The 22,265-nt window shown below is 38.4% G+C and overlaps 1 pseudogene; it reads left to right on the plus strand.

The window, feature by feature from the left end:
- Positions 1 to 11,017: 11,017 nt before the first annotated feature.
- Positions 11,018 to 14,731, plus strand: LOC111186477 (pre-mRNA-processing factor 40 homolog A pseudogene; annotated as a pseudogene).
- The last annotated feature ends 7,534 nt before the right edge of the window (positions 14,732 to 22,265 follow it).

The following is a 22,265-nucleotide window of genomic DNA, read 5'->3' on the forward strand; positions in this document are numbered from 1 at the left end:
CCACAGACAGGTGAAGTTGTTCACATAAGGCTGGAAATTATATCCTAAGTATTAAATACAAAGACCTATTTCCAGGCCTCATCCTCCCGATACTCAGCCACTGTTTCCTTGGATCTTCCTTGAGGTCTGTGGTGTCAGCCCCTCCTGATTCCCCTTTCAACTCTCTGACCACTTCTTCTAGTTCTCTTTATTAGTTGCTCCTCTCTGCTCTTCCCATAAATATTGGCACTTCCTAGATTTTTCCTTTGATCTTTTTCTTTTTCACCTCTACTCAGTCTTTCTAGATGATCCATTTGACCTATTTATATCTCCAAAATGTAAATATCTCCTTTTGACCTCTTTTGACCGTGCATGAGACTCACTAGACAATTCCATTCCTCAGACACTCAAGCTTAATAATCTAAAATGGAACTAAGTTTCCTTAAAAACTCTCTCCCTGATCCTTGAGGTTCTCAGATGTCATAATGATGACTAATGTTTAGTGAATATCTTCCACCTATCATGCATGCCAGCACTGGGTGAGGCATCTGACATGCATTTACATGATGAAGTCCACACAGCACGAGGTAAAGTCAATATCACTATTCCCATAAGAGACAGCTAAATTTCAGTGAAGTTAAGTAATTCCCTTCCAGTCACCCAGCTAGGTAGTGGCAGAGCTAGGATTTGAATATAGCTCATAGATCTCACACTGTTATCTATTAGGCTACTGTCTGACTCAATTTCTAGTAAAACGATTAATAAGATATTTTTTTAATCCTGTTTTTCTATACATATTACTTCATAAAGTTCAATAATTTGTGGGAAATAAACAGTATTGCTTTGTCAATTTAAACACACTTTGATAGAGATGAAAATTGATGCTAATTGTTTCAATTTCATAATCTGAATCCAGTTAGCTCTATGACTTGGTAACATTGTGGTCAACTTAACTTGGATTCCAGTTTCTATAAATAATTAAATAGAAGAACAATTCCTGAAGATATGTAGAAAGAGAAAAAAAAAAGTTATTCTTTACTTGGGTTCTAAAAATAGCCATAAGTGTCACCGTAGCAGAATAGCTGAACATGCCTAAAAATAATCTGGCTAACTGTTATTGATCCATTGTGTCATTTATCGTAAATTCACCAAAAAGGATTATTTTCGTATTGAACTAATATTGAGGGTCTTAAAGGACAATGATCTTTTAGCTGTTATGACTTTATCTGCTAACGTACTTGACCACCTTTCCCATACTTGAGAAATCTAAGGTTACGACATGACAGGCATCAGATTCTCAGTGGTATGTAATTGGTAATTAGCTATTCAGACCAGTTATTGGCAAATGTGCCACATTTTCATTTTGGAAATTTAGGCAAATTGCACTCCATTGAAAAGATATATTAAAATGTCTGATTTTGCATCCAGGTTGATACATGATTGAAAGTAATCATTTTCTACCTTTCGAGCCATCACTTGTGACCTTCTGAATTCCCTATTGTTAATTGCCTGTTTCTGAAATTGTGCCTTTGTGTAGCCACATCCAATTAATTGCAACACCACTCCTGAAAAGGTTTCCTGCTTCAATCTCCATAAAGTAGTTCATTAGCTTTGCAGGGATTTTACTTCAATACTATATTTAGTTTGTACTCCCTGGGATGCTGCAAACAGAAGAGTGAGTTCCCTAGGCGGGAAGCAGTGGGGTTAGAAGAACAATCAAGAAATAAATATCTGGCTTTAAAAATGGTCTGCGTTGTAAAGAGCAAAGCAATACCAGAATGCCAGTAAATCAACAGCACTGCTTTTCTAATGGGCTTTCTCTTACATGAATTATCTTGGGCGAGTCAGACTTCAGCTTTCTCTAATAGGAAAAATATACTGAGAGGCTCAGGGAGCAATATCTCGTTCTAATTGTTGTTGTAATGCTCAAAATTCTTTTGAGGCCTGGTATTGTACCCTAGGAGGTACAATGTGATTGGCAACTAGACTTAAAACTGCGTTAAATGGGCAAGTAGAGTGAATGTGAGAAGTGCAGTTAACAGAAATCATAATTGTGAGAGCAGCAGCTAAGGTAGAGGGAGATTCAATGGGCCAGGTGTCCAGACAGATGGGATATCCTGGCTTGGACCTGCCATGTGCAGCCTTGGGTGAATTACTTCTACGCTCTGGGCCTCCATCTCATCTTCCATTGAACTAGGATCTAAAGCTAAGATTTCTCGGGTTTCTTTTGGTTCTATTATTCTATGATTTAGTATGGCTCAAGCCAAACAGTTCAGCATGTTTGGAATCAACCTTAGGTTGACATCCAAGGCATTCCATCAAGCAAATGGCATGGCTTAATGATAACAGAAATAGCTCACAGAAACATGTGTTAGGCTAGTATACTCCCAGTAACCCTATGAGTAGGCATTATTATTGCCCCCATTTTGTAAAGGGGAAACTGAGGTACAGAGGAATTATATTATGGGCACAAGGACATACAGCTCACAGCTGATAAATGGCAGAGCCAGGATACGAACCTAGGAAGCCTATATTTTCAATTACCACACTTCGGCAAACAAACCACCGGTGACGTATATTCCAGAAATTCTACAACATAAATAACATAAACAATAATTCTCTTTCCTGTCTGAGTTTCAGAAAAAATGAGAAAAAAAGGCAAAATAGTTAACGAATGGAGGAAATTTTAAAATCACCTTTATTAATTATAAGGCAGATATTGGAGAGAGTGGCTTAGGTGTGAAAGCCCCAGAGTTAGACAGACTTATCCCCCAGCAGTGGAAGGTAATGGTCCACCTAGGCCTCTCCTTGAGGAACAGAGCAGAGTGAGCCTTCCGTAAGCAGATTTTTCATTTGTTTGCTTTTGTTTTCCCCAAACCCACTAATCACATAAGTCACTCTGGGCAGAGTTGAGTGAGGGAAAGAGAGAGGCCAGGAGCGTTCCTCTCACTGATCTTCCCCAGCTGAAAGGAAAAATGAGGAAGGGAAAAGAAATGTCTCTATCCTAACCATTTCTCCTGGTTCTTTGTTTATAATTTATTTCCTCATTTTCATGCTATATCTGGTGTTAAAATTGTTTAAGATATTTGACCAGTATGAAGATAAATTGTTATAACCAGCACTAGCTGAGCTGCCTTCATTTCGAGCTTCTGTTCTCTGTGCCTTGTCACATTTGAAAATGGACCCAGGAAGATTGGGAAAGTTACACAGGAGCACACAGTGAAGAAAGCGTGATCCTTACACATCGTATTTACAGAGCACAAATGAAGGGCTGATTCGGCGCTCTGTTGGTTAATAACCAAACTGAGTGGTTTGAGAATCAAGTAATATTAACAAGTAAGTGATTTATGATCAAAAGCAATTGTCGTTTGGGGAACATTATTTCCAAGAGAGTGTTAAAGGCAGAGGAGATATTAGGAAAGGAAAAAGAGACATGATTCGGAGGAAGCCTCTTGCATACGGCTACAAGGCCATCAGTAGACATATTAGAATCACTCGGGCTCAAGTGAGATGAAGCAGGTCTCCCTCTGCAAAGTTTATTAGGCTGCAGCGTGCCAACAAGTGCCACAGGCCGATTATAACGCCACGGAATACAAATTGAGAGATCACTGGATTCTAATTTTCTCTTGTAGCTCTCCTAAATGAATATGCAGAGCATACCTTTCCATAACCAATCATGTGTCTCGCTTCTAATATAGAAATTATGCTTCAGATGCATGAAATACAACTAACTGGAAATATGGAGGAAGAAACATAGCACCCATTACTCTCTGAGTGGAATAACTGGGGGAGTCCTAGGGTCCTTTTAAAGGCAGCAGAAAAATAAGGGCACAGCATTCTTCCATTCATCCATTCACCCACCCATTTATCTAGTCTACACACGTGTTATGCGTACCCACAATTTGCCATGTGCTATGTACAAAGAAGAAGACATAGATCTGTCTTCTTCAAGCAGACAAAAGGAAAAATGTAAGTCAGGGTTATTAGTGTGATTTGTGACAGATTAGAAGTAACCAAGCAGTGGGTATCATGGGAGCAGAGAAAATGAGAATCTCAGTTTATGGGAGGAGTGCAGCATGTTTTCTGGAATAAGAAGTGGTAATTTCTCTGAGTCCTGAAATCAAGGAGGAGTTAATTAGGGATCAAGGGGGTTGGGAAGGAGGGCACTCACTCGGGGGAGAGGGAACAGAATGAGGCCAAGGTGGGCCTGGGGCCTCAGGTAGAAGATATTGTGGACAACACTGGTCGGGCAGGGCCTGAAGTGAGGATCTAAGTCTTCTCTACTCCAGGAGAGGAGAGTGATTCCAGAAAGGAACTTCATATACCTTCACTTTGCCGGTTGTGATTTGGGCGGGTCAGGATCTGGTGTCTGGAGCCTAAGGGACATTCTACCAGCATAGAATCAATCTCATGAGGAATCTTTGAATAGGTTTTATGAGAAAGATGAGGCCTGATGACTTTTCCCTTGGTGGTAGGCTTGATTACTTTGGGGCTGTTTTCTTTGAGTTATGGGTAGCCTCTGGGGTGCCACCCATGCCCATCCAAAGGTGGAGGTGGGACCCCCTCTGTTCTCCTCACACTGTCTCTCACTGCACTTATCGTGTTATTGCTGTCACTGACACTTAGAAACAGCTTCCGTCTCCATTTCTTGAAGGTCAGTGGGCAATGTGTTTATTCAATACCTTTGCATCCTTAACACTTGGCAGAGCCTGACACATATTAGCTGTCCATAAAGGTTCTCTAAAAGAATGAACCTATGAGTATATGATTTGGCTCTTCTGATGAGCTTTAAGGAAACCTGTTATGCATGAGATTTCCTAGGAAAAACCCTGTCAATGGGGCAAGCTTCAGACCAGTCACCCATCCAGCAAAGCAGAGGTGATGTTCTCTCAAGGGTGACTGGCGGGCTTCCAGGCCTGCTGTGGCCTCCTAGGAAAGAGAAGACTTTTCACTGGTGGACACCAAGCTTGTTCCGCTGGGTGGGAGCTCTGTAAGTGGAGAGCAGAGCGCACAGTGGAAAGAGAAGGTGGCAAACTCGATATTGCCTGCTTCTCAGTTTTGCTTCCAGCCTTCCAAGGTTGCCCCCCACCTCCACTCATTGGGGCAGGGAAAGCCAGCCCCATGCCTCACTAGCCTGGTTTTACTTTGTTCATTAAATCATGAGCCCAGTGATCACTCACGGCTGACACATCCAATTAGGAGCCACACAAGTAATTTTCCCCAAGCTGCCCCTTGGCACCTTCTGCTGTATCGTATCAAAGTGTGATGAGTCACTTATGGAGAATGATGATCACACTCTGTATTGCTCACCTCCTATTGCAGGCTGTGATTATTGGTGATCTAGACCCACCCAGAAGTATCCAGATATAAAGGAGGAGCATGCTATACTCAATTCAGTGTTCCTCTTTAGAAGGTGCATCTCAAGTCAAACTGAGATCCTCTATTTTGAAGAGCTATTGGATAAGGCACTGAAGACAACTAAAAGAAAAGTCAGGACTCGGGATTAGAAAAATCCCTACAACCAGCTTTTTAGCTGATAAGATACTTCAGCTCTTTTCTGATGAACAGAATAATAACTTCCTTACCCCCAAACTTTGAGTTAATACTTTAGCTGATGGTTTATGTCTCTCAAGAGTATCCAAGAGCCGATGGAATTGTGTTGAGTCCAGGAGAAATAAGTACTATAGGATTTTTTTAATGACACACTGAATTTAAAGATAATCCCAACCCTCAGGTTTAATGATGCACACATGTCCCTGAGTTGACTAAATAGGTCTGGAGATTGAAGGTCGCCACATTCCTTTGATATTGAGTGCAATATAGCACTTTGATACCGCCTCATGCTCTCTTTACGGTCATTGTGTGAGGTGAAATGAATGTTATCTAAGTCTTGCAGATGAAAAACGACTGAGAGTCAAAAATAGTAGGTGCCGGGCTTCCCTGGTGGTGCGGTGGTTGAGAGTCCGCCTGCCGATGCAGGGGACACGGGTTCGTGCCCCGGTCCGGGAAGATCCCACATGCCGCGGAACAGCTGGGCCCGTGAGCCATGGCTGCTGAGCCTGCGCGTCCGGAGCCTGTGCTCCACAACGGGAGAGGCCACAACAGTGAGAGGCCCACGTACCACAAAAAAAAAAAAAAAAAAAAAAAAAATAGTAGGTGCCACAGTAAGGGAAAATACTACTACTCTTCAATTATGAAAGTCAGAGTTTTCATCTAAGTTTTGATATAAAATAGTTCTCTGGGTATAAGCTGATCGCTCCTTCTCAGGGCCACACAGCTCTCTCCCTGGAAACTGAGAAGCCAAAACTCTAAAGTCACCAAAGTCCTTCAAAGAAATAAGGACTAGAGAATTCTATATCATAAGGTTAATTAGCAGAAGACCCCAGGTTGGTCTCCATAATTGCCTTCTAATTTACTTTTCCTCAGAACATTGCTTTTCTAGTAGCAATGACTTCATTCATTCATTCAAAAAGCACTCACTGGATGAGCCCTATAGGCCCCCCCTTGGATACAGAGTTGAATGAGATTTTGCTCTGAGCATCTCCCCTTAGAGAAATCAGTTTACTGTGTGATTGTGTGGGGTTTGGGTTTACAAAACAGGCTTTTCAATGTAATATGGGAACCCCTATAGTTTTTTGTAAAAGAAGGAGAACTCATGCTCCAAAATGTAAGGAAAACAGAAAACAAACAATAAAACCTCTCATTTCTTGGAAAGATGAAACCATAAGATCCAGATACTTTTCATATTTATTTATTTATTTATTTTTATTGAAGTATAGTTGATTTACAATGTCATGTTAGGTTCACGTGTACAGCACAGTGATTCAGTTATATAACTATATATATATATATATATATATATATATATTCTTTTTCAGATTCTTTTCTCTTATAGGTTATTACAAAATATTGAGTATAGTTCCCTGTGCTATACAGTAGGACCTTGTTGGTTATCTATTTTATATATAGGAGTGTGTATGTGTTAATCCCAAACTCCTAATTTATCCCTCCCCTGCTTCCTCTTTGGTAACCATAGAAATTTATGGTTTTTTAATTGTGACCTAAATGTCTCTGTAGAATGTTCTACATTCTCTCAAAGGAGACAAGTAAACTAAGAAATTTGCTCATATTTATCAGTGCGAAGTGGATGCATTAAAATGCTAAAGTATTTTTATTCCGTGCTTTGTTCAGGGTTAGCTAATTGCTATAAAAATCCTAAAAACTGAGTAGGCTTATACAACAAAATTTAATTTCTCAGTCATGCTGAATCCAGTTCTGGTTTTCCTGTTGAGCAGTTCTCCTGAGAAAGGCCTCCTTCAAGTAGTAACTCAAGGATCCGGGGCTTCCATCCTATGGCTCCATCATCCTGTGGCTTCAAGATTTCCCTGTCATCATTGGGAAAATAATCTTACTCCCAGTGCTTAGTTACCTCAGCTGTGAACCAAACAGAACTTTCCTTCATATCCCTCTGTCAAGAATTAGTCATACGGTCCCTGCTTGCTGAAAGGGGAGCCCAGAAATCTTCTGGCTAGGCAGCCACTTTCTAACATATATTTTAGTTATTCAGCCATGTTTCTCCAGTAAATACATAGCTCCCGTCTCAAGTTCCCCAAGTGCCCCACCACTAGCTGGTCCACTGGGAGCCCCTGAACAGTCCAGCAACTAAAGGGTTAATACCCAAAAGGAGCTGGACTCCAGAATACTCTTCCACTGCTCTCCCTGGCACCTCTTCTGATTGGTGGTGCTCGTTCTGTACTGGTTAGATATTTTGCAGATCACACCTGCAATTCAGGTATCTTTCCAAGCTCCATTTTCCGAACCCTCTGGCTCTAACTTGCTTGTTGTGGTCACTGACGTCCAATTCCAGATTTCATCCTCCCTTTGGGAGCCCCTTTGGACTTGATGACTGGTACCTTCCCAGAATTCTCCATCTTCCCTTCCACCCTGACTTAACAGCCATAGCCCATCCCCACCTTATTCATGCCATTCCCCTCCTGAGTGTCCTAACCACCTAAGTGGGGAGTCTGACATTCCAAGGCACACAGAGTCCTCATAATTCCCTGGCTTTCTGGACTCTCCCCCACGCCTGACACAGGCTCCTGGCCTCTCCTTCCTTACTGTCTCTCTCTTAGCCTCCCTTCAACGAAGAGGTATTTCCAGCCCCTCCTCATCAGAACCTGCCTGGCCAATATTACTTTTTCAGGGAACTCGGAACCCTATTAGCCAAAGTAATGAACACATCTCTGCTAAAATGTCTTAACGGTCTGCCCATCTTAGACAGTGCATTTGTCTGACAGCTGGAGACAGGTGAAGATAAAACCTTAGCTCGAAAAGCAGCACACTCTTGTTCTTTCAAGCACTACAATGGCATCAAACTACACTCTTCTTCCCCTGTCTCTGACAGGCCCTGATTTCTTTCCTGCCTTCCCGATTCCCTGCCTTTCTGTTTATAATTTACAATTTATATGCAAAGAATTTTCAGCATCTGACCATTACAAACTGAAAAAAATTGTGTAATCTCATTCTTGGAACCCTAATTACATGCATTTAAAACCTCAACTCATGTAGCCAGCGACATTTTAAATGAACAGGTATAAAATAGTGGCTTTGCACTGGTTCACATTTTCTTAAATGTGACATGAGGATTTCTAACTCTGATCTCCATTCAAATTTAAGGTGCAAGATTCATCTCGTACTAGTGATTTAGAAAAAGGACGATTCTTGCTAAATTCTTAGTAATATCAGGTAAGAGAGCAAAGATCAGAGTCTAGGAAGAAAGAGAGGAAGCAAAACAGGGAAATATGGTGGGAGTACAAGAGAGAGGGTGTGGAGGAGGGAAGGCTGGTACAGTTAGACAGCAGAGGAGCAAACAGTAAAAGTTAAGAAAACCAAATGTAAAACTCTGGGTTTTGAATGAAGAATGAGGAATAATAAAGAATGGATTTAGCAAGAAATATAGTAACTCCAGTCGAGTCAGGAGAAACCCTGGGAGTTTTAGATACATGTGATAATTGGCATATGTGTGCTAAACAGGATCAACTCTGCATTCACATATAATGAAATCTTTCATACCTCAGTTTAATCAGCTTCCATAATTATGGTTATAAATTATAACTAGAGATGCTACTGCTGGAAGAAGAAATATGGCCATATTTGTTAAGCTACCATTTATTATCATCTGTGAATTTCTTGTAGCTGTGTTTTTGTAGATGGTTTTAGGACCGGCGTTAACGACTGTGATTCCCCTATGAATTATTGAGAATGGCTAGGAAATCCTTGGCATCCACTTTGAAAATCACTTCCACATTATTCTTGTACCTTCCATTCTGGAAAAGACTAATCTCCAAGACAAAGAAAAAAAGGAAAACTCAGAACTGAAATAGAGAACAGCTTTGAATGTTTGGATTAAGCAGGATTACTCATGATCCAGAGGGATCACTTTTTTGGAGCCTAAATTAAATTGGGCATTTGGTTCCACAGGAGCTGGGTAATGTCTTTACTTTGTAGTTTGAATCAAATTCAGTCTATAATATGTCACTGATATGGGGATGTTAAACTTAGGCAAATCAGACCTTCCTTAAAACCAGATTGTTTCCTGTCACCGTGTAATCTGCTGGATCAGCCACAGTAGCAGTGACCGCAAAGCTCTGATATAAAGTATGTCACATCATAGAGTTTTGAGATGCAAATGTTGGTCTTTACTAGCTCTGGTCTCGTACCATTGACCACTTTCTTAATTATGACTGACACTGACTGTTTTTCTAGATTCCTGTTTATTTTGCATGTTTTCTGTCACCATTCAATAAGTCAATAAATGAGGCTGTCAGTAATTCTTTAGATCAGTTATCTTCAAAGTGACAGGGGTGATGGGAGATGGTAGAGGTAGCATTCACTCCAGAGGGTGTACAAGATAATACATTAGCAGTAAATATTAGAAAATGTATTTATGGCTTTAAAATTTAATTTATGTCTGTGTTTCCATATACATAATACATTGGTACAATAGTACAGTATATACTATGTTATACATGTTATACATGTTATTATATGTGTTTGTATGTGTGTAAAAACAAAACTATACACAATGAAGAATTTTGATTTTAATCCCAGGGCCTTTAATTAATTATTCATGCACTCCATAAACAACTTTTAGTCTGTATTTTGTGCCCTGCACTATGCTAGGCACTGAGGATACAATTGTAAACAAAATAAATACAAGTCCTCCATTCAAAGCTTACAGTCTACTTGGAATAGTAATTCTCAGGGTGATGAATATAAGCTTATAACAGAGGAGCTTGGCTTAGTCTAGGGGTGGGAGTTATCAAGAAAGCCTCCTGACTTCTTATTCTTTTATAGTTTTCCTTGGAAATTGGAATATATTTTATAATATCCTCTCATGAATTGTCCCATATAGTTTCCACCATCAGTTTATATTCCCTAAAAAATGGGAAAGTGAATTTTTTTGTCATAAAACTTAATTTTGTATGTTTTCTTTTCTCCATCGCCTACTGTAGAAGTGAAATTGTTATTATATGAGCTGCTGAGCTGGAAGAAGTATCATATCTAAGGTTAAGCATGGCCCAGAGGTACAGTCATTCCACTGGGAAATAACAGGAGAGATGCAGTTAATGATACATTGTGACTTGCATTTCCAAACCTCTGGTACTGGTATGTGCACACAGGCATACACACCCCTGCAGAGCTATATATGGAATAGTTAGGGGGTTTTTTCCTTGATAAAGAAGAAAAACAAAGAGAAAGGATGAGACAAGTTTGCTGAAATTTATATGAACTTTTGAGTATTAAACATCTAAGTTTGATTAAAAAATAATTAGGGCTTCCCTGGTGACACAGTGGTTGAGAGTCCACCTGCTGATGCAGGGGACGCGGGTTCGTGCCCCGGTCCAGGAAGATCCCACATGCCGCGGAGCGGCTAGGCCCGTGAGCCATGGCCGCTGAGCCTGCGCGTCCAGAGCCTGTGCTCCGCAACGGGAGAGGCCACAATAGTGAAAGGCCCACATACCGCAAAAAAAAAAAAAAAAAAAAAAAAATTAAAATTTTAAATGAAAACAACTTTTAATAAAATACATGTCCTTCAAAAATCAGGTAACGTTTTAGTTTAAAATTCTAATCGGTCCGACGATGAGGCTGGGGACGGGAGCTGAGCATGGAGGCATTATGATGGGGCACCCTGGCATGCATTATGCCCCAGTGGGAATGCATCCTATGGGTCAGAGAGTGAATATGCCTCCTGTACCTCACGGAATGATGCCCCAAATGATGCACCCAATGGGAGGACCACCAATGGGACAAATGCCTGGAATGATGTCTTCAGTAATGCTTGGAATGATGATGTCTCATATGTGTCAGGCTTCCATGCAGCCTGCCTTTACTGCCAGGAGTAAATAACATGCATGTAGCAGCAGGTACAATACCCGGTGCAAAATCAACGTGGACTGAACATAAATCACCTGATGGAAGGACCTACTATTGCAATACTGAAACAAAACAATCTATTGGGGAGAAACCAGATGATCTTAAAAGTCCTGCTGAGCAACTTTCATCTAAATGCCCTGGAAGCAGTACAAATCTGACTCTGGAAAGCCTTCCTATCACAATTCTCAAACAAAAGAATCCCACTGGGCCAAACCTAAAGAACTTGAAGATCTTGAAGGATCCGAGAATACCACTGTTGCTGAAGTCTTATTACAAAATCAAGCCTGCCCACAATGATCAAAGCTGAAGAAAGCGGTAAACAAGAAGAGTGCGCCATAACATCAACAGCCCCAGTTCTTACAACAGAAATTCCAACCACAGTGAGCACCATGGCTGCCGCCGCTGCAGCCAATGCCAGTGCTTCCACCTCTGCCTCCAGTACTGTCGGTGGAACTGTTCCAGCTGTTCCTGAGCCTGAGTTTACTTCGATTGTTGCTACTGTTGTAGATAATGAAAATACAGTAACAGTTTTGACTGAAGAACAAGCACAACTTACTAGTACCCCTGCTGTTCAGGATCAAAGTGCTGAAGTGTCTAGTAATACGGGAGAAGAAACATGTAAGCAGGAAACTGTAGCTGATTTTACTCTGAAAAAGGAGGAGGAAGAAAGCCAACCGGCAAAAAAACACATATACTTGGAATACAAAGGAGGAGGCAAAGCAAGCATTTAAAGAATTATTGAAAGAAAAGCAGGTACCATCTAATGCTTCATGGGAGCAAACTACGAAAATGATCGTTAATGATCCACGATACAGTGCTTTAGCAAAGTTAAGTGAACAAAAAGCAGGCCTTTGATGCTTATAAAGTCCAGACAGAGAAAGAAGAAAAAGAAGAAGCAAGCTCCAAATACAAAGAGGCTAAGGAATCCTTTCAGCGTTTTCTTGAAAATCATGAGAAAATGACTTCCACAACTAGATACAAAAAAGCAGAGCAAACGTTTGGAGAGATGGAAGTCTGGGATGCAATATCAGAACGTGATCTTCTTGAAATCTCTGAAGATGTTTTATTCTTTCTTTCAAAAAAAGAAAAGGAGCAAGCAAAGCAGTTGCAAAAGAGAAATTGGGAAGCCTTCAAAAACATACTTGACAACATGGCTAACGTGACATACTCTACTACTTGGTCTGAAGCCCAGCAGTATCTGATGGATAATCCAACTTTTGCAGAAGATAAAGAATTACAGAACATAGATAAAGAAGATGCGTTAATTTGCTTTGAAGAACACATTCGGGCTTTAGAAAAGGAAGAAGAAGAAGAAAAATAGAAGAGTTTGCTTCGGGAAAGGAGACGACAGCGTAAAAACAGAGAATCTTTTCAGATATTTTTAGATGAATTGCATGAACATGGACAACTGCATGCTATGTCATCTTGGATGGAATTGTATCCAATAATTAGTTCTGACATTAGATTCACTAATATGCTTGGTCAGCCAGGATCAACTGCACTTGACCTTTTCAAGTTTTATGTTGAGGATCTTAAAGCATGTTATCATGATGAGAAGAAGACAATAAAAGACATTCTAAAGAATAAAGGATTTGTAGTTGAAGTAAATACTGCTTTTGAAGACTTTGTGGCAATAATCAGTTTGACTAAAAGATCAACCACATTAGATGCAGGAAGTATTAAGCTGGCTTTCAATAGTTTACTAGAAAAGGCAGAAGCCCGTGAACATGAAAGAGAAAAAGAGGAGGCTTGGAAGATGAAACGAAAAGAATCTGCATTTAAGAGTATGTTGAAATAAGCCACTCCTCCACTGGAATTGGATGCTCTCTGGGAAGATCATGAATGTCAACATCATCATTCAAAGAATAAGTAACATTCTAAGAAATCTGAAAAACATCACAGGAAACACTCCCGCTCTCGATCAGGGTCGGATTCACATGATAATGACAGCCATTCAAAGAAAAAGACAGCAATCAGAGTCTAACATTCTTCTAGTGCTGAATCTGAGAGAAGTTGTAAGAAATCAGAAAAACATAAGAAGAAAAGCAAGAAGAGAAGACATAAATCTGACTCTCCAGAGTCAGATGCTGAACAGGAGAAGGATAAAAAAGAAAAAGACTGGGAAAGCGAAAAAGACAGAACTAGACAAAGATCAGAATCAAAACACAAATCACCTAAGAAAAATACTGCAAAGGATTCTGGTAATTGGGATACTTCTGGCAGTGAACTGAGTGAAGGGGAATTGGAAAAGCACAGAAGCACCCTTTTGGAGCAACTGGATGATGATAATAAATTATACCAAATATGTTTACAGTATGATTTAAAGTCTAATTCAGACCAGGGATTCTATTTTAAGTCAATTGAAATAACACTGGGTTTTAATTATATCACAGAAATAAAAGTACATTTACGTATTGTTATTGTGGACTTTATAAAAGCAAAGGAAATTAAAACTAACTTTTGATTCTGTATCAAGAATCATATTTTCATACAGTCATAACTGTCTGTGACCCTTTTATAGGGCAGTGCAGAATGGATTAAAGGTGGCAATTTAAGGGGCTTCCCTGGTGGTGCAGTGGTTGAGAGTCCGCCTGCCGATGCAGGGGACATGGGTTTGTGCCCCGGTCTGGGAGGATCCCACATGCCGCGGAGCGGCTGGGCCCGTGAGCCATGGCCGCTGAGCCTGCGCGTCCAGAGCCTGTGCTCCGCAGCGGGAGAGGCCACAGCAGTGAGAGGCCCGCGTACCGCAAAAAAAAAAAAAAAAAAAAAGAAAGGTGGCAATTTACTGATAACTGCAGGTGTCTCTACTTTGTTCTAAAGTCTAAATCATGAGGTGATTTGATTTACTTTATACAAGTTGGATTTTGAAGATATAATGAAAGGTTTTTGATATCTAGTAGTACAAGAAAAGCACCAGCAACGGATAAAACTGCTTTTTTGTGCACTTTCCAGCTGGTTAAAGCCAATATGATCTTTTACGGTGAACTCAGAAATAGGTGCTCTTAATGGAAACCTGGTAGACCCTTAACTATAGTGGTGCTATTGAGCACTACTATAATAAAGCCACAATTATTTTCTATATCTTCTTCTTGGATTGATCCCTTTATCATTATGTAGTGTCCTTCTTTGTCTCTTGTAATAGTCTTTGTTTTAAAATCTATTTTGTCTGATATGAGAATTGCTACTCCAGCTTTCTTTTGATTTCCATTTGCATGGAATATCTTTTTCCATCCCCTCACTTTCAGTCTGTATGTATCCCTAGGTCTGAAGTGGGTCTCTTGTAGACAGCATATATACGGGTCTTGCTTTTGTATCCATTCAGCCAGTCTATGTCTTTTGTTTGGAGCATTTAATCCATTTACATTTAAGGTAATTATCGATATGTATATTCCTATTACCATTTTCTTAATTGTTTTGGGTTTGTTATTGTAGGTCTTTTCCTTCTCTTATGTTTCCTTGCTAGAGAAGTTCCTTTAGCATTTGTTGTAAAGCTGGTTTGGTGCTGCTGAATTCTCTTAGCTTTTGCTTGTCTGTAAAGGTTTTAATTTCTCCGTCAAATCTGAATGAGATCCTTGCTGGGTAGAGTAATCTTGGTTGTAGGCTTTTCCCTTTCATCACTTTAAATATGTCCTGCCACTCCCTTCTGGCTTGCAGAGTTTCTGCTGAAAGATTAGCTGTTAACTTTACGGGGATTCCCTTGTATGTTATTTGTTGTTTTTCCCTTGCTGCTTTTAATATTTTTTCTTTGTATTTAATTTTTGATAGTTTGATTAATATGTGTCTTCACATATTTCTCTAAATGCATTTTAAAAAGGCTATTGTGAGGGCATTATTTTGAGGTGATGTTTAAAAAGTTAACATCAAATTAAATTGTAAATTAGCTTAAATATATTGCCTTAAGGACCTAATAAAGAATGTGCCACCAAACCTTAAGTGATGGTTGCAATATCCTTGTCTAAAACAAATCCATGTTGACTTAAACGATTTTTTTTTTTTTTTTTTTGCGGTACGCACGCCTCTCACTGTTGTGGCCTCTCCCGTTGCGGAGCACAGGCTCCGGACGCACAGGCTCAGCGGCCATGGCTCACGGGCCCAGCCGCTCTGTGGCATGTGGGATCCTCCCGGACCAGGGCACGAACCCGTGTCCCCTGCATTGGCAGGCGGACTCTCAACCACTGCGCCACCAGGGAAGCCCCTTAAATGATTTTTTTAACAGTTGTCTTTTTTCTTTTTTTTTTTCTTTTACAATCTGATCTTTCTCTTGCTTTTTTTCATTGAGGAAGTCTTACCTTCCCTACTCACTGAGAAGTACTGACTTCGTGGTACACATTCTAAAGCATTTCTGATGTGAATATTTTTGTACATTTTTATCAATTATTAAATCTCTTCTAGTGAAAAAATGCTCTAATAAAAGGGTTATTAAGCATTGTCTTATGCCTAAAATGTGGTTCCTTATATTTCTTTATATCAGTCAAAACCAGATAAATTGAGTCATAAATATCTTAAATGATTATTTTATTTGCATGGTAAACCAGAGGATGAATTGAGAATGAAATATAATAAATAATGAATAAATAATGAACTTTTTTTAAACACCAGTTCACATAGTTTCTCTCTTACGTGTATGTGAATTATATCCTCTTTTAAAAAATATGGAGTAGGGCTTCCCTGGTGGCGCAGTGGTTGAGAGTCCGCCTGCCGATGCAGGGGACGCGGGTTCGTGCCCCCGTCGGGGAGGATCCCACATGCCGCGGAGCGGCTGGGCCCGTGAGCCATGGCCGCTGAGCCTGCGCGTCCGGAGCCTGTGCTCCGCAACGGGAGAGGCCACGACAGTGAGAGGCCCGCGTACCGCAAAAAAAAAAAAAAAAAAAAAAAAAAAAAAAAAATATGGAGTAGACCAAATGGCAAAATAGCTAGTGCGAAGCAGCCACACAGCACAGGAGATCAGCTCGGTGCTTTGCAACCACCTAGAGGGGTGGGATAGGGAGGGTGGGAGGGAGACGCAAGAGGGGGGAGATATGGGGTATATGTATATGTATAGCTGTTTCACTTTGTCATAAAGCAGAAAATAACACACCACTGTAAAGCAATTATACTCCAATAAAAAATGTTTAAAAAATATATGGAGTAGTAGTTTTTGTTTATTTTCCTTTTGCAGTATTCTCTTGGCTTTTTCCTGTGTTTATTATTCCATACAAATTTAATTTTGCTTAAAATAGCTTTATTATTTTTATAATTATTATAAATGTTTATTATAAACAGTTGAAACAATGCAAATATAGTCAAATAATATAAAAATTATCAAAAATCTTGTCCCATGCCTATGAGAATATAATAATTATTATTTTGTAGCATATTCTTCTAGACCTTTCTTTATACATTTATAGATGTGTAGAAGTAGGAAAACAGTCTTATGTAAATGGCATCATGTTACAGATTACTCTTTAATCTGCCATCGTACTCATTAATATTTCATATGTATAAAACCTATTTCATATATAAAAGGATTTTAATTTTTTGTCATGTATTGCTATTTTTTCCAATATCTCTTTATTATTTAATTTTCCACAAATAATTAATATGTTTAGAAAGTACTAAACTTCTGTGTTTTCTTTTGGTAATTTTATCTTTGCTTTTTACATTTAAATCTTTGATTCATATAAAAGCTATTCTGGGAAAGGATAGAGGGATCCAGGTTTTTTTTTTCAAAGATACTAGCTTGTCCAAGTCCATTGATTCAATAATCATTTCTCCCCTATTGTTTTGGAATGCCATCTTTGCTTTTCCATTGTATATTTGACTGGATTTCTATACAGAGCTTCCATTGATCTGTTTAATCCTGTCCCAGTACATTGGTTTTAATTACTCTGGCTTTATAATACGTTTTTAAACCTGGAAGGATACTTTCTTGCTCTATACTCTTTATTGTTCGAAATTTTCCTTTATTACTCTTCCAGATATACTTTAGAAAAATTCTGATAACTTGTAAATTAAAATACTATTGGGGTTTTATTTTGCTCACATTGAATTTATGGACTGATTTAGGGAAAATTGATAGTTTCACAATATTGAGTTCTTACAGCAAAGACAAAACGTTGACTCTTCATTTATGCAGTTTTTACATTGCACTCTTCAGTAGTGTTACATAATATTCCCTATACAATATCTTCACACTTCTCTTCAAATTTATTCCTGGATATTTCAAGATTTTTATTGTTAGAGTGAGTTGAAACTTTACTTTTCACTTGTAAACTTCTGTTTCTTTAGAAAAGGTGTCAATTGTTATTGGTTTATAACGGTCTTTTTTGTTTTTTCAAAACAAACAACTCTTTATTGAAGTATAGTTGATTTACAATGTTGTGTTAGTTTAAGGTGTACAGCAAAGTGATTCAGTCAGACATATATTCTTTTTCAGATTCTTTTACATTATAGGTTATACAAGTTACTGAATATAGTTCCCTGTTCCATGCAGCAGGTCCTTGTTTTTTATCTATTTTATAAATAGTAGTGTGTATCTGTTAATCCCAAACTCCTAATTTATCCCTTCCCTTGTCTTTCCCCTTTGGTAATCCTAAGTTTTTTTTTTATGTCTGTGAGTCTATTTCTGTTTTGTAAATAAGTCCATTTGTACCATTTTTTTAGATTCCACATATAAGCGATATCATATGATATTTGTCTTTCTCTGACTTACTTCACTTAGTATCATAATCTCTTCTAAGGATCTTCTTTTTTTTTTGCCGTTATTTAAAATTGATATGGGTGAGCTTTTATTGTAAATCTGGAAGAAAAATTGCAGATCATTACTTATGCATTATAAGTGTTTTTAATATATTTATAAAACAAGTATACATAACTAACAAAGGTATGGAAAAAATAGTTTCTCTAAAAAGTATCAATAAATTAAGTTTTAAATGTACATAAAATTATGAAACACCAAGATGAAAGAGGAATATTATATGTATTCACAATTTTACTGATGTAAGGAGGAATATTGAGTTTGGGAAATATTTCCTGTTAACAAATCAACACCTCCCAAGAAGAATAGTCTTCAGCAGCCTGAAGGAATGAAGGGAAAATGAAAGGCAATGATCTGGGGAGGTGGTGTGAGACTACATTGTGAAAGATGGTTAGAAGTTTGGAATCTGAAGGTAGAACAACAGGTCTGGTGAGTGGTTAAAGAGAGAATGAGAGTGAGAAGGGAAAACGGCAAGACTTCTGCTTGGGGAGCCTGGTGGGTTACCATGTCATGGGATGAGATAAGTAGTACAGGAGATAACTGAGTTTTGTGTGGGTCACGTTGACTTGGTGGTTGGTGATGAGGTGGTGGTAAGACATTTACTTGGTGAGGACCGTTGGAACACTTGATAGAGAAGGGAACTGGTGACAGATTTAGACATCATTCGCCTTTAGGTGGTAGTTGAAGTCACGGAAAGATAAACTTTATCCTAATTGAAAGAAAAATTATGACAGAGTTTTGTGCATATTAAGTTCCATAGTCTTCAGTTTACACATAATCTATTTAGGGTGCCTGTTATTCATACAGTGACAGCAGCCTGAAGAATAGACAAAGCATTTTAGATGAAATGACCTGGAAATGAAACCCCAAACTATAAAAATTCATATTTTCTGACTTTCTAAGTTAATGTTTTCTGCATTTGCTTCTCCCTCTTTTTTTGCCCTGATTTCTTCTGCTTGCTCTTTTTGTTAGATGAACTGGCTTAGTCTAAGCATTTGATTTTAAAGCTTAGAGCAATTTAAGGTTTCCAAAGCATTCTTAGATCCACTGTTGGACCATAATATGTCATATAGGCAATAAAGGATTGCTTGGAGAGTGCAATTTGCCCGAAGGAAATCATTTTTAACAGCAGATAATAAAAGGGTTTTCATGGTCAAGGATTTATAGGTTCCTTCCGGGGAACACAGCAAGTTGGAATATATTTTAAACTGAGAGATAAGAAGAGTTTCCAAAAGAGTTTAATTTTACCCTATGAGATTCAAATCCAACTTTTCAAATCAGTTTTATGACAGAGTATATATGTCTGATTATGCTGTTCATAGTTATAATTTAACTGTTTTAAGTCATAGGAACAGTTTCTACTACAGAGAGTACTTACATAATTAATTACAGTTACTATTCAAAATTTCAAATGAAATCTTCAGTCTTAGATGAGAAAATATTTTAGGAAATCCTCATTGTGATGAAAAACCATTAAAAGGCAAACTGCATAAAGCAAGCAATAGTGAAATCCCTTCATGTCATGTTACTTCTCTCTCTTTCTAATGTCTTTCAAAATTGCATTTGAAAAAAAATCTTTGAATTAAATGTTTTCCCACGAATGTGCAAATTTGTTTCATAGTAATGATTGAGAAGCATTTGTTCATTTATCCTTTCATTCCACAAATATTGTCTACTGTGTCCCAGGTGCTGTGCCGGGGGTGGGGATATGAAACACAAAAACCTCAGAGAGCTGATGTTCTTGTGGGTGAGACAAACAATACTAAGTAATCAAATATGTAAGTATAGAAATATACACATTAATTTCAGGTAGTGATAAGCAAATTACACATATATGCACATACAATATGTATAATGTATAATTTATAACTATATATAATATATACAATATAAACATATACATAATTTCTTTAAAGGTAGATGTTATCTGTGTAATAAACCTAGTTTGTGTAAAACCCATGGGGAAAAAAGTTGTTTTAAGCAAGGGAGAGGCCACTAGAATGAAAGTTAGTTAACTCTGTTTCAAAGTGATAGTTCCAGAATTAGTGACAGAGGGGGACACTGGGAATCACTGCACAATTAAAAATAGAAAGAAACAGAAAGCTTGGGAAGAAAAAGAACTGCTTTGTGTGTGTCTATTATGTTGCAGGTATAGTAATGGACAATTTACTTATGTCAGCTTATTTAATCCTCCCAACAAAACTCGATGAAATAGCATATCTCCATCTTAACGTAGGACAAGCTAAAACCTGAGAGGCCAAGTGACTTCGCCGAGGTCTACCTAGTAAATAAGTGTGAATTTGAGATTTAAACTCCAGCTTGCTTATGTATTTACCACAGTGAGCACTAGAGGAAAAGACTGTAGTTTAGGAATGAGAACCTTACTTTTAAAAATAAGTAGAATATTATTTAGCAGCCTACTAAAAATTCTTCCATGGTTAATGCATATATTAAAATCCCCCTGCTGGTTGCATCACTTATCTCTTGCTGCCTAACACACCATGTTAAAGCTTAGTGGCTTAAAACAACAAACATTTATTTAGCCTACTATTCTCTGGGTCAACAGTTTGACTCAGCTGGGTGGCTCTTCTGAGCATTGAGTTTTGATCATATTTTCTCACATCTGTGGTCAGCAGCAGAGAGGCTTTATTTCTGAGGTTGACTGGCTGTTTGCTGGGCAGTGGGACAATGGGGCTGTTGGGCCACATGTATCTTATCATCCAGCTGGCTAGCTTGGGTTTGTTTACATGTTACCTTGACAGTTTCAAGAGAGGGAAGAAGCATACAGACCTCTTGAGACCTAGACTCAGAACTCGCATATCATTACTTCAGTCATATCTATTGGCCAAAGCAAGTCAGAAGATCAGCCCAGATTCAAAGGAGAGGAAAAATAACTGCCATATTGTGATAGGAGAAGCTGAAAAGTTATAAAAGGGGCATGCAGACAGGTAGGTTTGAAGAATTGTGGCTATTTTGCAATCTACCACATTAGGCAAAAATGTGAGTTAATTGCATAGAAAAATAATTCTCAGTATTGCTTTTTGAAGTCCACACACATGTATGTATTTTTATGAATGCATACATACACATACATGTATTATATAAGTATTTCCCTATAAGATATTTTATTTCAAATGAATAAGTATAATGAATTGAAATTATGTCTCTTCTTTTGGAAGGGGTAATGTCTTCACTACATATAATATTTTCTTTGGTCCCTTTTGAGAATTTATGCCTGTCCCATAGTAAACTCTCAACAAATATTGGGTGAATAATCCTTTCCAGGCTTTATGTAATCTTTTTCTTCCTTTAGTCCCAGAGAGTAAGAAGCAATCATCTCTTCTTATATCACTCATGTTTGCCAGTGAGGGAGATGACAGGACTTTTTTCCTAGATAACACATAGTTTACCCCTCCAGAGTCTGTGGTGGGCAGGACCATTTAGTTATACCATGGGTGCTCATAATGGAGAACAATTAGTCTACTATTTACTCTGGCAGAACCAAGCCTCATTTTCCCAGCTGGCTTTTTTATAGGAAAAAAATATTAGATTTTCAAAGAAATAATAAAATTAATTACTGCAAATATTAGATTTTCAAAGAAATAATAAAGTAATTTTTGCCAATATTAGATTTTCAAAGAAATAATAAAATTAATTCTTTCTCAAGCAGCTAGAAATTGGTTCTAATTCACTGGCCACTGATTTCATGATGATCACCTCTTTCCTTAAGTTCTTAATACGGTAATTACCTTGGGATGCAAAAACCCAAAAGGAAACAAACAAACAAAATAATATTCTGCCTCTATGTCTGCAAGGTAGACAAGTATGAAACATATTATAAGGTTCCCTTAAACCCGTAAGGTTTTAGTAGTCCATTATAGAAATTCTAATTGTTATGCCTTACCTGGGATTTGAAAAGTAAGAGACGATATGGTCCCTGAGACTGACTCTTAATAAGGGTATACTTATCCCTCTACCCATCCATCTGTTACCCCACCCCAGCCTATACAGAAACAACAATAAAATAAGGAAGTAAATGGTTCTTCAAAGATAGCTGCCTGTGTTTTCCTGGAGTTAGTTCTGTGAATACCAACCCCATTTCATCACACAAATC

Source organism: Delphinapterus leucas, chromosome 3 (genome assembly GCF_059928025.1).
Source record: "Delphinapterus leucas isolate spDelLeu-1000000601 "Yukka" chromosome 3, BTC_Dleu_Yukka2, whole genome shotgun sequence".
Taxonomy (NCBI): Eukaryota; Metazoa; Chordata; class Mammalia; order Artiodactyla; family Monodontidae; genus Delphinapterus; species Delphinapterus leucas.